This window comes from Xiphias gladius, chromosome 12, assembly GCF_016859285.1.
Source record: "Xiphias gladius isolate SHS-SW01 ecotype Sanya breed wild chromosome 12, ASM1685928v1, whole genome shotgun sequence".
NCBI lineage: Eukaryota > Metazoa > Chordata > Actinopteri > Istiophoriformes > Xiphiidae > Xiphias > Xiphias gladius.
In genome coordinates, this window is record NC_053411.1 from 14958289 (window position 1) to 14970895 (window position 12607).

The window sequence follows — 12607 nt, forward strand, 5'->3', positions numbered from 1 at the left end:
TGTTTGTAACAAACCTGGTAGCTGCATCTGCATGCTGATACTTCACCAGGCAAATGGTTCCTGACCTTTTCTTCTGGTCTGATCTGAGGTTAGTTTGCTATTGTACAATCCTGGAAATTTAGACACACAAGAAGGCTATTTAGTTTTTTTTGGGTTTTTTTTGTCCTTCTTTCAGTTGCAGCCCCGCACCCTTGCGTACATCCACACATAGTCGCTGCAATGCACCACGTACACAGTAAAAGTAGGCATTATTTAATATAAGGGAAAAACACAGTTAGAGAAAATGTTTTTGCTCAAACATGCTTTTCGGTAGACATAAACTAACAATCTCCTGCTTTTGTTCTTTGAATTATTAAAACCTTGTTTCAGTTTCTTGCTTTTTTTTTTCCAGAGTGATATATAAGCACACATGTCAAGTATTCACTCATTCTGTCATCGTTCACTCACCTCATGGCTGCTTAACAGGTACAACAGGTAGAATGACTATAGAATAAGGATGAATTTCTTTTCTACCATGCTCATTTTCACTGATTTCATTGTGTTTTTCCGTTTCCTTTTTTACTTTCTCTGTTCTCTTGTCTTACAGTTGATTTGCTCTGTATTTAAAGCTTGAAATCCGAACCTAATTATATGGAAGATTGTCAAAAGCAGCGTGTGTGTGTGTGTGTGTGTTGCTCAGCTCATTTGTTCTCTCTACTTGCTGTTCCTCCTGATGGGCAACGCACTATAATTTTGCACCCAGTCATTTTAACATCCCCCTTCGCTGTGCCGCAATATGGATAATACGCACCTTCTCTGGGAGGAAGTGCTCATTTTCTCCATCACCCTGCCTCATTCCTGCAGCAGCATGCGTTCACAATCCACCCTCAGAGAGGTTACTTTTAAGTGTGCTATAAATTCTTTGCAAGACAGAAAAGTGTTTTAAAAGAGAGCTTTAAAGGAGATTTAGAGAGTTGTTTTTGCAGCATATTCCATGTCAATTTTGTCAATTTCGGACGTGAATTTGAAAACCTAACTACAAATTACTTTAAGATGACACGCCGGCAAATTCAGATCTGTTCATTACAAGAGATAAATGGACCAGTGGACCGCACTGCAAGACTCGTGTGTGTTTGTGTCCTCTACATATGTCAACACGGCAGGTTGTTAAGATGGCATTTTGAATTTTTTCTCTGCCTTTCATCTCAGATACGAGGCTGTACCTTTTCAGTCCATACAGGTTTTTTTTTTTTTTTTTAAATCCCTGGTGTCAGAACAAGAGTCATATGTTTTTACGTTTTTACACTTTGCTTTCAAAGATAATAAATGTGATGCTACCGCTAACTAACTAACCTGCCATTAAATCCCCGTTCCTCCAACTCTCTGTGCATGTGTTCGGTATTTCAGGAGTAGGACCAAGCCCCAGGTTAACTGTGTTAAGTTTCGACACAGGCCCCCTCTTAAGGAAAAATGGCAGGTACCGAAGCAGGACCCAACTTAAAGGGACACGCCAGCGATTTCGCCAAGGTTCAATTTACTTATCACAAGTACTACTATTCTAATGAAAGATGCTATTAAGTTGCATTGTGGGAAATGTAGGATCCAGTGTTTTTGGAGCTTGACCCATACCAGAGACTAAAAGTCAGGATATCCTCGTCTCTACTGCTTTAACCTTACCGGTCTTGTTTTATCAAGTCTCTTGGGAGCCCCCTAACTTTAGGAAAGTGCATTACTAAATTGCTGAAGTGCCCCTTGAAGTTAAATTAGCACAAACCAGTTGGCAAACAGTAGATCTGGAGCATCTGTGGCCCCCCGGAGTTCTGTTGCCCTTCAGGGCAGTTGCCCACTCTGCCTGGTCGGTAATCTGACTGTCATTATGAGGCCTTTTTGTTAAAAAGAGATGTTAAGAAAACATAATAAAACGACAAATCAATCTGTAGGTTCTCTGTGGAGAAAGTAATATTACATAAGAGACAGTACAAAAATGATACTTTTGCTGAAGGGAGCGCAAGGGAGATCCTCAGAACTTTTTCTCCTCCCAGAGATAGATTTTATTTTATTCATAACAAACAAAAAAAAAATGAAACAAAAAACAGCTGTAGAGTTTCACCATCTTTCCTTTTTGTATTTGCACAAGAAAGTTTTCGGTAAACGGCTGAAACCAAGAACGTGGGTTACGGAGTTTTATTGAAGCACACTTCTCCTGTACACTTGGGACTCTAGCTAAAGTGGGCATTTTGAAGAAATAGACGGACCCAAGCTACTCCTTTTGTTCAGTTTGGGAGCTATGCGAAAAATTATTATTCCATTAAGGTTCATCCAAGATCACACCGTCTGAAATTCTTTGTGCACTTTTAGTTATTATTGTGACTGGTAAGTAACTTGTACCAATTCAGCTAGTCGTATTATTCCGAGATACTGGGGGGAGGGTGTTGTACTTTTTCTATGTCAAAGGGAGGGTCCAAAGAAAAGAAAAAAATATATAATGCCAGGGAAGAGTTCCCCGATCCAGCCCTCTCTTCCCACCCCAGTAACTTTTGTACAGTCCCCATTTAAAAATGCAAATACTGTATTGCCACAACTTTTGTTTTATATGCGAAAGTAAAACGTTTAATGTCGCCTCTTCCCTCCCCGTGGTCATAGCTCCTGAAACTGTGAGCACAGGGATGAGGAGGCCGTAAGTGTTACTGTTGTGTTTCGAGGAGGTACCCTGCTGTGTCTGAGAGTGGTTTGAGCCGCTAGAGGGAGCAACAAGCCGTGGTTTCATTCAAAATGCGTGTGCACAGCGATTTCCAGTTGAAATCCATGCTTGAACTGGTAATTAAATCATTCATGTCTATATGTTGCATTTATTTCCTCGCTGTTGGACCTTCCTCTCTCTCTCTCTCTCTCTCTCTCTCTCTCTCTCTCCCTGTCCCTCCGCCCCTCTCTCACTCCCGCTAGTGTAGGAGGGATGTGTACTCTTGTCCCCTCCTCTCCCTCGCTCCCTCTCACATCCTTGGCTGTTCTTCCGGTGCTACAGATTCCAATTATCACCCGGCTACAGAGCAACGTTGACTGAAATCAGTGCAAGAAGGAAGGAAGCCAGGATGAACAGTGAGTAAAGACAAAAGAGAAGTGTGGGGGGGGGGTCCTTCTCAGGTGTCCTCACAGCTTTCTGCATTAGTAATAGAGGTCACTGCTAATTCCCCCAGATAGGGAGACGGTCGTCGCCAGAACAGGCTGCGAAACCTCCCTGCTGAATCGATTTGTTTTTCTTTGGTCCTGTTGAGAAGAAATGGATTGCTGGCATTCGCTGTTGTTTTTTTTTCCAAGACACCTGTTGCATCTCAGAAGACTGACAGCAGAGAAAGGATATCTCCCATTTTGTTCTGTGAGTTGGGGCAAAAGACAAAATCTTGATTTTTTTTTTTTTTCTTTTTCTATTCACGAAAATATTTCTTGTTCCCATGGTCTTATCACACATCCATCTTGTGCTTGTTTTCCATCTGCATAAGTTAAAATATTTGCAGATTTCTGTTTCACCTTCCACATGGCTCAGTTATAAACACATCTTGTTTCAAGAGTTCAACTTGTAGACGATAAGGTTGCGTGTTTTTCAAGTCAGCATAATTAATCATTTAGGCTTGTTTACTGTAGTTTTTTTTATTTCTGTATGGAGAACTTAGATTTTGTTATTTTTAGTGTGAACAATTAAATCAGTTCAAGGGTGATTACAGCAAATTCCCGTGTTTTGAATTTGAGTTAACGTTTGTTCAAATTTGGTTCACAGATTCTGGTCATTTGAGGATTACATCGTTCAAAAGAAATCCTTAACAGACTGATCTTCTTTCTTGGTGCATTTCTCTCTGTATTTCAGGAGACTGAGTCTTTTTCTCACAACTCTGTCTGAACTATAAATAGGATGCTTTTATACCTGAGTTAAACCTCTTCCTTGTGTCTCTTATATGTTTATGGTCATGTGGCTGAATGTAGCAGTGTTTTCTAATGTTATTCATGCTTGTGTTTTACATAGTATGAATTGTGTACAAACGTACATTAAGAAGGTGTAAATTTAGTGAGGAGTCATTGTGGATTGAATTCAAAATTAGCATTCAAACTCTGTGTTAATTTGATTTTTCTTTTCTCGGCTACATTTATAAGCAGGTAACGTCACTTTTCCAAGCCGTGATTGCCAAACGTTTCCTGTGTTCCCAGTGAATCCAGTCCACCGCGAAGATGGTTGCCGCTGTTAAGATCTTCACAAGTCTGCTGCTGATTTTACACTTCAGCGGCGGTGAGTGACCACCAGGTTTTCTGACTGGTTAAAAGCCTTCTGCGAGCATTCTGACAGTCATTGACTCTGAAAAAGTTTTTTACTCCTGTCTGCCTCTAAGCTGAAGAGACGTCTCAATGGTTAGCGCATAACGCCCTTGCAAATGTAATTTCACCCCTGCCGTGATTGCAAGAAAAGTATCTGTGCATCAATCATAATCATGCTTATAATAACAAACGCTCTTACAATTCAACAAAGGGAATTGAATTGACTAAAGTAAATGGTAAATGGACTGAACTTATATAGTGTTTTTTTAGTCTTATTGGAGGAGCCGGGGATTGAACCACAGACCTTCCAATTTGTGGAGGGCTGCTGATGAGGTAGAGTGGTCAATGGCTGTGTTAAAGTATCCATGAATCCAAGACGAAACCGTAAATTCTTCCATCCAGGTAAGCGGCCTAGTTGGGTAGGACTCCTGAGGGAGTTGGGGTTCTCACTAGTTCCCTGTTCAAAATCTCTATACGCCTATCAGAAACTCTGAACTCTGTTTAAACTTTTATCTAGAGACGATACAAAGGGGACTTCTTGTCTCACAACAGAGCAGGCCACGGGACATTAGTTTGTCTCACAAGAAGTGGAGATACAGGTCAGACCCTCCGGCTTATGCTCGCGCTGTTGGTTATTCACTGGTTGTTTTTGGCTTTTGCGTGTGTAAGGATGTGAGACTTCAGGTTGGTTGACAGGCCATATTTTTTTGTTGCAGCCTACAAATGGGGCACGAGTTAAAGTCCAAAGAGAGCCGCCTGCCATAACCCTCGAAAGTGCACTGGAAAGGTTTCTCTCCTGTGTGTACGAGTCGATGGCGCTTCGGTTCTGAACTCTCCACGAAGCCTTTTTCCACACTCTGCACAGACGTGCACACACGGCCTGTGGGTAAATGCAAATGCTTCCTTAATGCCAAGCTGTGCCTGAAACATCTTGGTACACATCCTTTGTGTGGAAAGGTTATCGTCCTGGGTGCATCGTCTTCTTTTACTTTTCCTGGCCTCATCCCTGCAAATTCTGCTCAGCAGAAGGGAAGGTTCTTCCTCCTCTAAAGGTTTACGGTCCACTACAATAGTAGTTGAGATGTTCCAGTGAGGACCAAAGTGATGGACCGACCAACAGACTGACGTTGCCGTCTACGGAGCCACGCTGTTAACGTGGCATTAACACCTGTAGATTCAGTCTTAATACAAATCCTTGTGTTAAAACTACGACAACACAAAAACACTTGAACACTGAGATCCATCCTGCATTCCTCCGTCAATCTACTCGTTTAGGGGCTTCCCTTTCTTTGTTTCTGCAGCTGTGTGGTGAGCCAGAAAAATGCACTTATTTTCTAATGCCCCTACAACGGAGCTTGCAAAAGTAGAAAGATATTCAACTCTCTGAATTGTCAATGGTAAATGACTGTTTTCGCCTCAGAATCAAAGATGAATGTTTTTTTACCAGACATATTTTGCACCCTCTTTAATAGTTATACCAGAGGAAATGAAATCAGGGAAGATTAGGGAGGGAATAGAAATTAGTGTTCAAAGGGATTTTCCATCTCTCCCTTTTACTAAACATTCATCAAAAAGTAAAGCTGCATTTGAACTAGGACATTGTCCAATTTAGTGAGAATGAATGTAAAAATGCATTTAATTGTTTTTTTTTCGCAGTGTTGAACTTCCATCCACATTTAAATTGCAAAAATGTGCATTTTTCCAAAAACGTTCCATCAAGTGGATGAATTTCTGAATTTACCACAAGCAGTTTCATTTTATAATATGGAGTAGTATGAAATAAGATTTGGGAAATGAGTATTGGCCTATTATGTACCGTATGTCCTCGTGTGACTGTCATTTGATAAACATTTAATTAAAAAGCCAGGCATGCTTGGACTCTGCAGTGATCGGAAACCAATCTTCTGTCACTTCTGGTTCTCTCAGTTCATAGCTTAGTAAGTGTATCAGGTCACACACCATCATGGATGGTTTATCCCGTGAGGGAATTTCAATAGTCCTTGATTTAGATGGTAGCATTCATGACGCATGCTGCATAAAACAATATTTACAGAGTGGTTCCACTTCCCTTGTCTTTGTGAATTCCCGCTTTCTATTTTCTGTCTTTCTGCAACACTTGAGTAAACACTTGGCTCCAGAGATGGCAATGTGGGTCAGTTGGTCAACCCAACACTTTCGGTCCAGACTGAAATGTATCAACAAGTACTTGATGGATCGACATGAAACCCAAGGTCCAGAGGAGGTTAATCCCAACCAGTTTCTCTACCGCCACCATGAGGCTGACAGTTTTAGTTCTGGGGGAAATGTCCTGACAACCTTCGGCTGAAATTGCCAGGAAATTTGGTACAGACATGTTCCTCTCAGGAGGAACTTTGGTGATCCCTTAAGTTTTCATGTATCAACATTATCAGGTCAAAAATTTAAACTTGTCTAGTTCTGGTTTGTGACAAAATACCTGCAAATTGGATGACATTTTTTTTTATCACCCTCAGCTGTACATTGTGTTTATTTAGATTAGTAAATGTTAGCATGCCAAGACGCTAAACTAAAATGGCGAACCTGATAAAAACATTTTACATGTTAGCATTGTCTTTGTGATGTTAACAATTTGGCTGAGTACAGTATCACAGACCTGCTAGAGCAGCTGTGGACTCATCTGCTATTTTTCCCATTAAAGAGCTGGTTTGCCGAGTTTTTCTTTATCCTTTTTATCCTTACGGAGGATCTAAGGACAGAGGGTGTCGCACTATGTGTTGCATACGTTGGTCATATGTTTGGGCTAGCATGTGTGGCATACCTGTAGACTCTTAAAGGCAGCAGTTCCCAGCATCGTTTGAGATGCTACACCCTGCCTCACCTCAGCCCTTCGTAAAGCCTCTCTTTGTGACCAGTTTTTCTCTTTTTTCCTCTTCTCCCCCGCCCCCGCTCTTAGCCCAGAAATCCGGCAATGACTCCATCCACGCCTCCCTCATCGCGCTGCTCAGCGTGAGCCCTCAGTCGCTCATCAGCCTCTTGCTGCTGGGCCTGACCGTCGTCTTGTCTGGCATTGTCTACATATGGGTTCTCAGATATATTTGCATCGGCTGCTGCCAGCCCACCGCGGTCGGCGCTGAAGCGGAAGCTCTGGCCTGGATGGTGTGAAGCCCTCAGTGTCCTCTCTGAGTGAGTTAGAATATTGCTCACTCACATGCTAGCTAACAGGAAACACAGGATATTTCCCTTTGTTCACAGGTTAAAATGACATTCTTCACACGTTATATTCACTAGAGGCTTTAATATGAAGAATGACGTCTCACATTTTACGTGTCAGGCCACAACGTTTGCTCACCTCTATCATCACAGTCGCTCGATCCATCGTTAATGTAAAAATATTTGTTTGTGCAGCTTTAATATTCATGCACGTGAATTAGAAATGAACAGTATAGTCTCAAAAGAATTACTTTGCGCTCTCAAACTAGACCAGCTGTTTGGAAAAGGTGTCTAGGGGACAAGGACAGATGTAGTGAATGTGATAAGCCGACAATATTCACACGCAGGAGTGGATTCAGTATTTGCAGGCACCTCAGTACCAAAACACAGCTGCTAGCTTAGCGTCGACACTATAGCTTCTCCTCCATAACCAACCAGAGAAGCCACAACAACCTGTAATTTCAGTTCCCACTGCTACAATTTGACGCTAACTTTAAAGCACAAGTTACACATTTGCGAGCACTAATTAAGCAGTTAAACAGGTTGTATTACTGATTTGAGTTTAACCATTTTTGTCCGATGTATACGAGCATATAAGTCCACGTATGACCAACCTGAGCAAGTTTTGCTTTACAAATGGATGCAGTTTTTTTCATCAATCTGAATGAAAAAAATCCATCCTCTATTTTTTACTGTACATGTGCAAAATGGATTGAAAAGTACAAAGGCCCGGCACTGGAAAGTGAAAAGTTTATATAAATAAATATAAAATATTGCAAAGTCATACTCTCATTACTCTATCATGCCTTGACCTTCTTTCAATTCATTTTCAAATAAATCCTCCATACACTAAAACGTGCTCTCTGTATGTATGAATTTGTCTTTAAATAAATAAGGAAATAACATTTCAGTTGAAAGACGAGTCGCCTCGCAGTCTGCCTGAATAATGGCCCGAGCGTCTGTGCAAGTCGAAGGCTATCAGGTTTGCATCTTAACCGATCCAATTAAATTTTACCAGTCTCATAATTCAACAGCTTCATATCTCATAAAAGCTCAATGAATGAATAAGTGATCTGAGAGAATCCCGAGCAGACAGAAGGCTTTGCAGCAGCGTCGGCGTTTAATATTTTAGCCTGGGATTATGCTTGCGTACACTCATGGCATGCATACACATGAACATGCTGATTGAAGAGTAAATCTAAAGCTGTGGAGATGAATGTTAAAGAGGTGCTGCACCCTTAAACATCGTTTTCTTTTTCTTTTTCTTTTTTTAGCTACATGTAAACAACATGATATGACTGTACCGTGATGAAACGCATCAGTGCTGGTGTTGAAGTTGACATTTCTTACCAAAGTTATAAATAAATTGGGCATTTCAAGGGGTTAAACATGGCCCAACAGGCCATCTACTGTTTTAAATCAGCCTGTACCTTGCAAGGCAGAAGCCAATGGACGTGGCTCGGGACCGCCGTGGTCCTCCGCCAAAGGTCCCTCTCGCACAGGTGCCTTGCAATGAAGTGTCGCTCTCCATTTTTCTCTGACCTTGGGATGTCACTGAGCAACTCACTGCCCGCACATCCACACCACCCGCCCTCCCCTCTCTCCGCCCCGTGCCCACTTTTTAGCATTTTTCAAAATTAGGGTGTGGGCGGAGTTGGGCTCAGAGCCGGGGTTGAAGTTACACTTTAATAAAGGAACTTTTTGAGGCGCCGTGTGTCGACAGCTTTTTATTGATTTATTAAGGTTTGAAACTTTTATGGCTCAGACTGATCTGAAAACTCAGATTGTGCTTGACATGAGCCTGAGCGCCTGATCACCGGTCAGAAAAATATGACCTTTCTACAGCAGCTAGCTTCTGCCACAGCGGCATAACTGGACAACCACAACCGATAATTCACAAACTGACACTCGAGTTGCCGTGTGTTGACACACAGCTGGTGAGATCCGGGCTTTGTTAAAGCGAGACGAGACGAGTTGAGCCCGGCATCTCTTTGGACCTAATCCCTGTTAAATACTTCATTACTAGTCAGCAAGAGAAATCCGCCAAGAAAGTAATGATGGAAAACTAAAAAAATAAGAAAAATAGGGTATGTTGGTTTGGTTAGTTTGTCAGAAATCACTGTACATAAGGGTCAGTATGGGAAAATCTAGAGATTATTCCCCCCCCAACCCTCTGGACAGAAATTGTATCAAAAAGTTAACACATAAAAAATATAAAATGATAACTATATAGTTATATTATAGTGATACACTACAGGCACTGGTCAATCTTTACGATTTTGGGCTATTTTGCTTCCATAACATGTCTCCTCTCAGACTAGTGGAAAGAACACATCTATAATACACATTTAGGTGTTTATGTGTCTACTTTGTCTATTTGCGGCTGTAGATGTCAATTACAATACATATCTCTAAAGGCCGCTTTCTCCAAATGAGTTTTTCCTCGTACACTGAGCCAGAATCCTCCAGTTCAGTAGCACTTAGAGACACCAAAGGAAGGTTTTTAAGGAGGGGTTTGTTCATATATCATTCACACCCTGATTTATATAACAATTTATTCCTAAAAGCGTGGCAAAAATGGCTTCGTTTGAAATGGCTGGTGACAGTATTTTCTAATTTATGGACTGATTGCAAAAGAGATATCCAAAATTTTTCTGATCTCTACATCGTGGGGCCAGTCTGGGATAACATGAAGAGACAGAATAAATCCACAGAGGAGCTGTGGCAAGTTCTCCAAGAAGGTTGGAACAACCTGCCTGACGAGTACCTAGAAAAATGGGCGCAAGCATACCGCGGAGAAGTGGTGCTGTTTCAAAGGCAAAGGGGGGGGTCACAGCAAATACTGCTCTGATTTAGGTTTTTTTCTATACACCGCACTTTGTATGAATTTAACTGACAAATAAAGACAATTTGTGACATTATTTTTCGAAGCATAAATTGGAGTCAAAGTCGCGTACATACATTATAACACTACGGATGGGTAACTAACGGGGCGTGCCGAGCACAGACTCGGGAGATGGGTTTGAGGCGTCTAATTTTACTCCTGTACCGTTTCCATCGTCTCGTTCTCCATCTATGAGTATAGTGATGCAGCACCAGATTTTGTGTCATCATGTAACACCGCTACACCACTTTGGAGGAAACCTTCGACGTGCTCACATTTTTTGGTAACTGTAGCATAAAGGTCAAGAGACCCGAGAGCTGCCATTACACAGCTCACCTCGCCTGACGCCGGGCCCCTCCATGGATCGTAACCACGGTAATTGCACCGGAAACTATCTTCCCTGACACACCGTACCACAATGTGGACGAACCGTGTGCGGTCCCGGGTCCACTGCTCTCCCTCTTTGTCTCTGCGAGTGTCTCCAGCTGACCCCGTCCTGTCAACTGCCCGGTAATGGATTTATTCCTATCTCTCTGAGCACATTGGCCTCGGGCTAAGCAGCGGCTCGTCCCGTGATTGACAGCCGCCGATAGGACGCCAATCCGGGCCGAGAGCCTGTTGCCAGGGGCTACAGGGGGCTCCCCGCATCCAAGAGTGCTGTTGCCATGGAAATAGGGGAGTTCAGGCCTTCTGCCTGCAGATGGCAACGCTGCACTCCAAGTCAGGAGGGAGAGCTGAGCAGTTGGCACTGACGTCTCATAACGAGCGGCGTGTTGGTCTGATTTCATGGTTTGCATCTTCCCCCTGGTTTCACCTTATTCTCCTCTGGGTGCCGCAGTTCCTTTCACTTACATGCAAGTCAGGTGGAGACTCAAAATTCCCCGCGGGCATCGATGTGACTGTCTGTCTGCCAGTCTTTGTGCTGCTGCACATCAATTCTTTATGTGCGTTGTTCATTTTTTAACCAAAATGTGTAAAGTAATTGTATTTTTAATTATGTCTCATGAGACTTGAGGTGAAAATGTTCTAAGAAAGAAAAAAAAAAAGCAGTAGCCGCTGCATGGATACGACAACAAATCACATTTTATATTCAAAAACTGTTGGTTTGGTTGCAGCTGTGACGGCATACGAAAGAGGATGTTTTGTGTCCCCCGCGCCCCCCCAGTGCATCTTCAGCCGTGACACAGGGAGCACATAAAACTGGGCGCTCTGTGGTGGTCTGTGCAGCGCTAACCACTTCCTTCTACTGTGGTTGCGTTTCTTATTTCCCGTTTTTCTGCAGCATGCACATTTTTCGACACACACACACACACACACACACACACACACACACACACACACACTTGACTGGGTTTGGCAAAAAAAAAAAAATGAGTGAAAAAGAAACCAGATGAGCACAGTTAGGCTGACAGTTACTTATGGGGTGGATTACATGCACACACACTTTCAGCTTCCAACTGCTGATGAATTCTGGCTGGCTGCGTGGGTAAACGTGTGTTTCTCATCACCCCCATCTCGACGGTTCATCGTATCAATCATCAGCTTGTCGGAGAGTGTCCCCCCCCCCTGCCAGGAAGGAGAAGAGAGGAGAGGAGAGGTGATTGGAGGTCAATAGCAGCACGTGGTTTGCAAGGAACTCACTCACAGCTGCCGCTGGGGTCAGTTTGCAGTATTTCTCACCCGGGCAGGAAATACTGCAAACTCCGCCCGGGTCTCTGGAACTGAAAAGAAACTGACAAGACACACACACACACACACCCCAGAGGAAACATTTCCCACAGTCATCAGACACTACACCTGTGAGTTATGGTATCAAACCACCGTGTCTCTCTCTCTCTCTCTCTCACACACACACACACACACACACACACACACACACACACACACACACACAGACCTCTCACGTCCCGGTGCGCTCTCAGTCACGGGTCAGGTGCACCCGTGTCTCGACAAAATCGGACCCGATCCGGGTTTATTGCATCACGGCAGACTGCTGACACGCGTGCAGCTGTGATCGATGTAAACCACTTAGGACGAGTGTACGAGCAGCAGCCTGGCATCTCATTACATCCACTAAGATGTATGAAAAAACAAGTCCACTGCCGCCGAAAACGTGATTTATTCGGCTCTCGGATCCGCTGCGAAACCCGCCGGGGCTGTGCACTGTGCAGCCTGAGCGGTTCCCACTGACTTTTTTTTTTTTTTTCAGCACACCGTGTTCCATATAGCGTGGAGTCAAACAAGGACACGGCG

General features: G+C 43.1%; 1 protein-coding gene across 1 annotated transcript in view; it reads left to right on the top strand.

The window, feature by feature from the left end:
* Positions 1–12069: 12069 nt before the first annotated feature.
* Positions 12070–12607, top strand: part of si:ch211-200p22.4 (phosphatidylinositol-binding clathrin assembly protein) — an 81476-nt gene continuing 80938 nt past the window's right edge. Inside the window, exon 1 of the mRNA XM_040140668.1 lies at positions 12070–12153. The gene's annotated coding sequence lies outside the window, so the exon portion shown is untranslated. The remainder of the gene's footprint in view (positions 12154–12607) is intronic.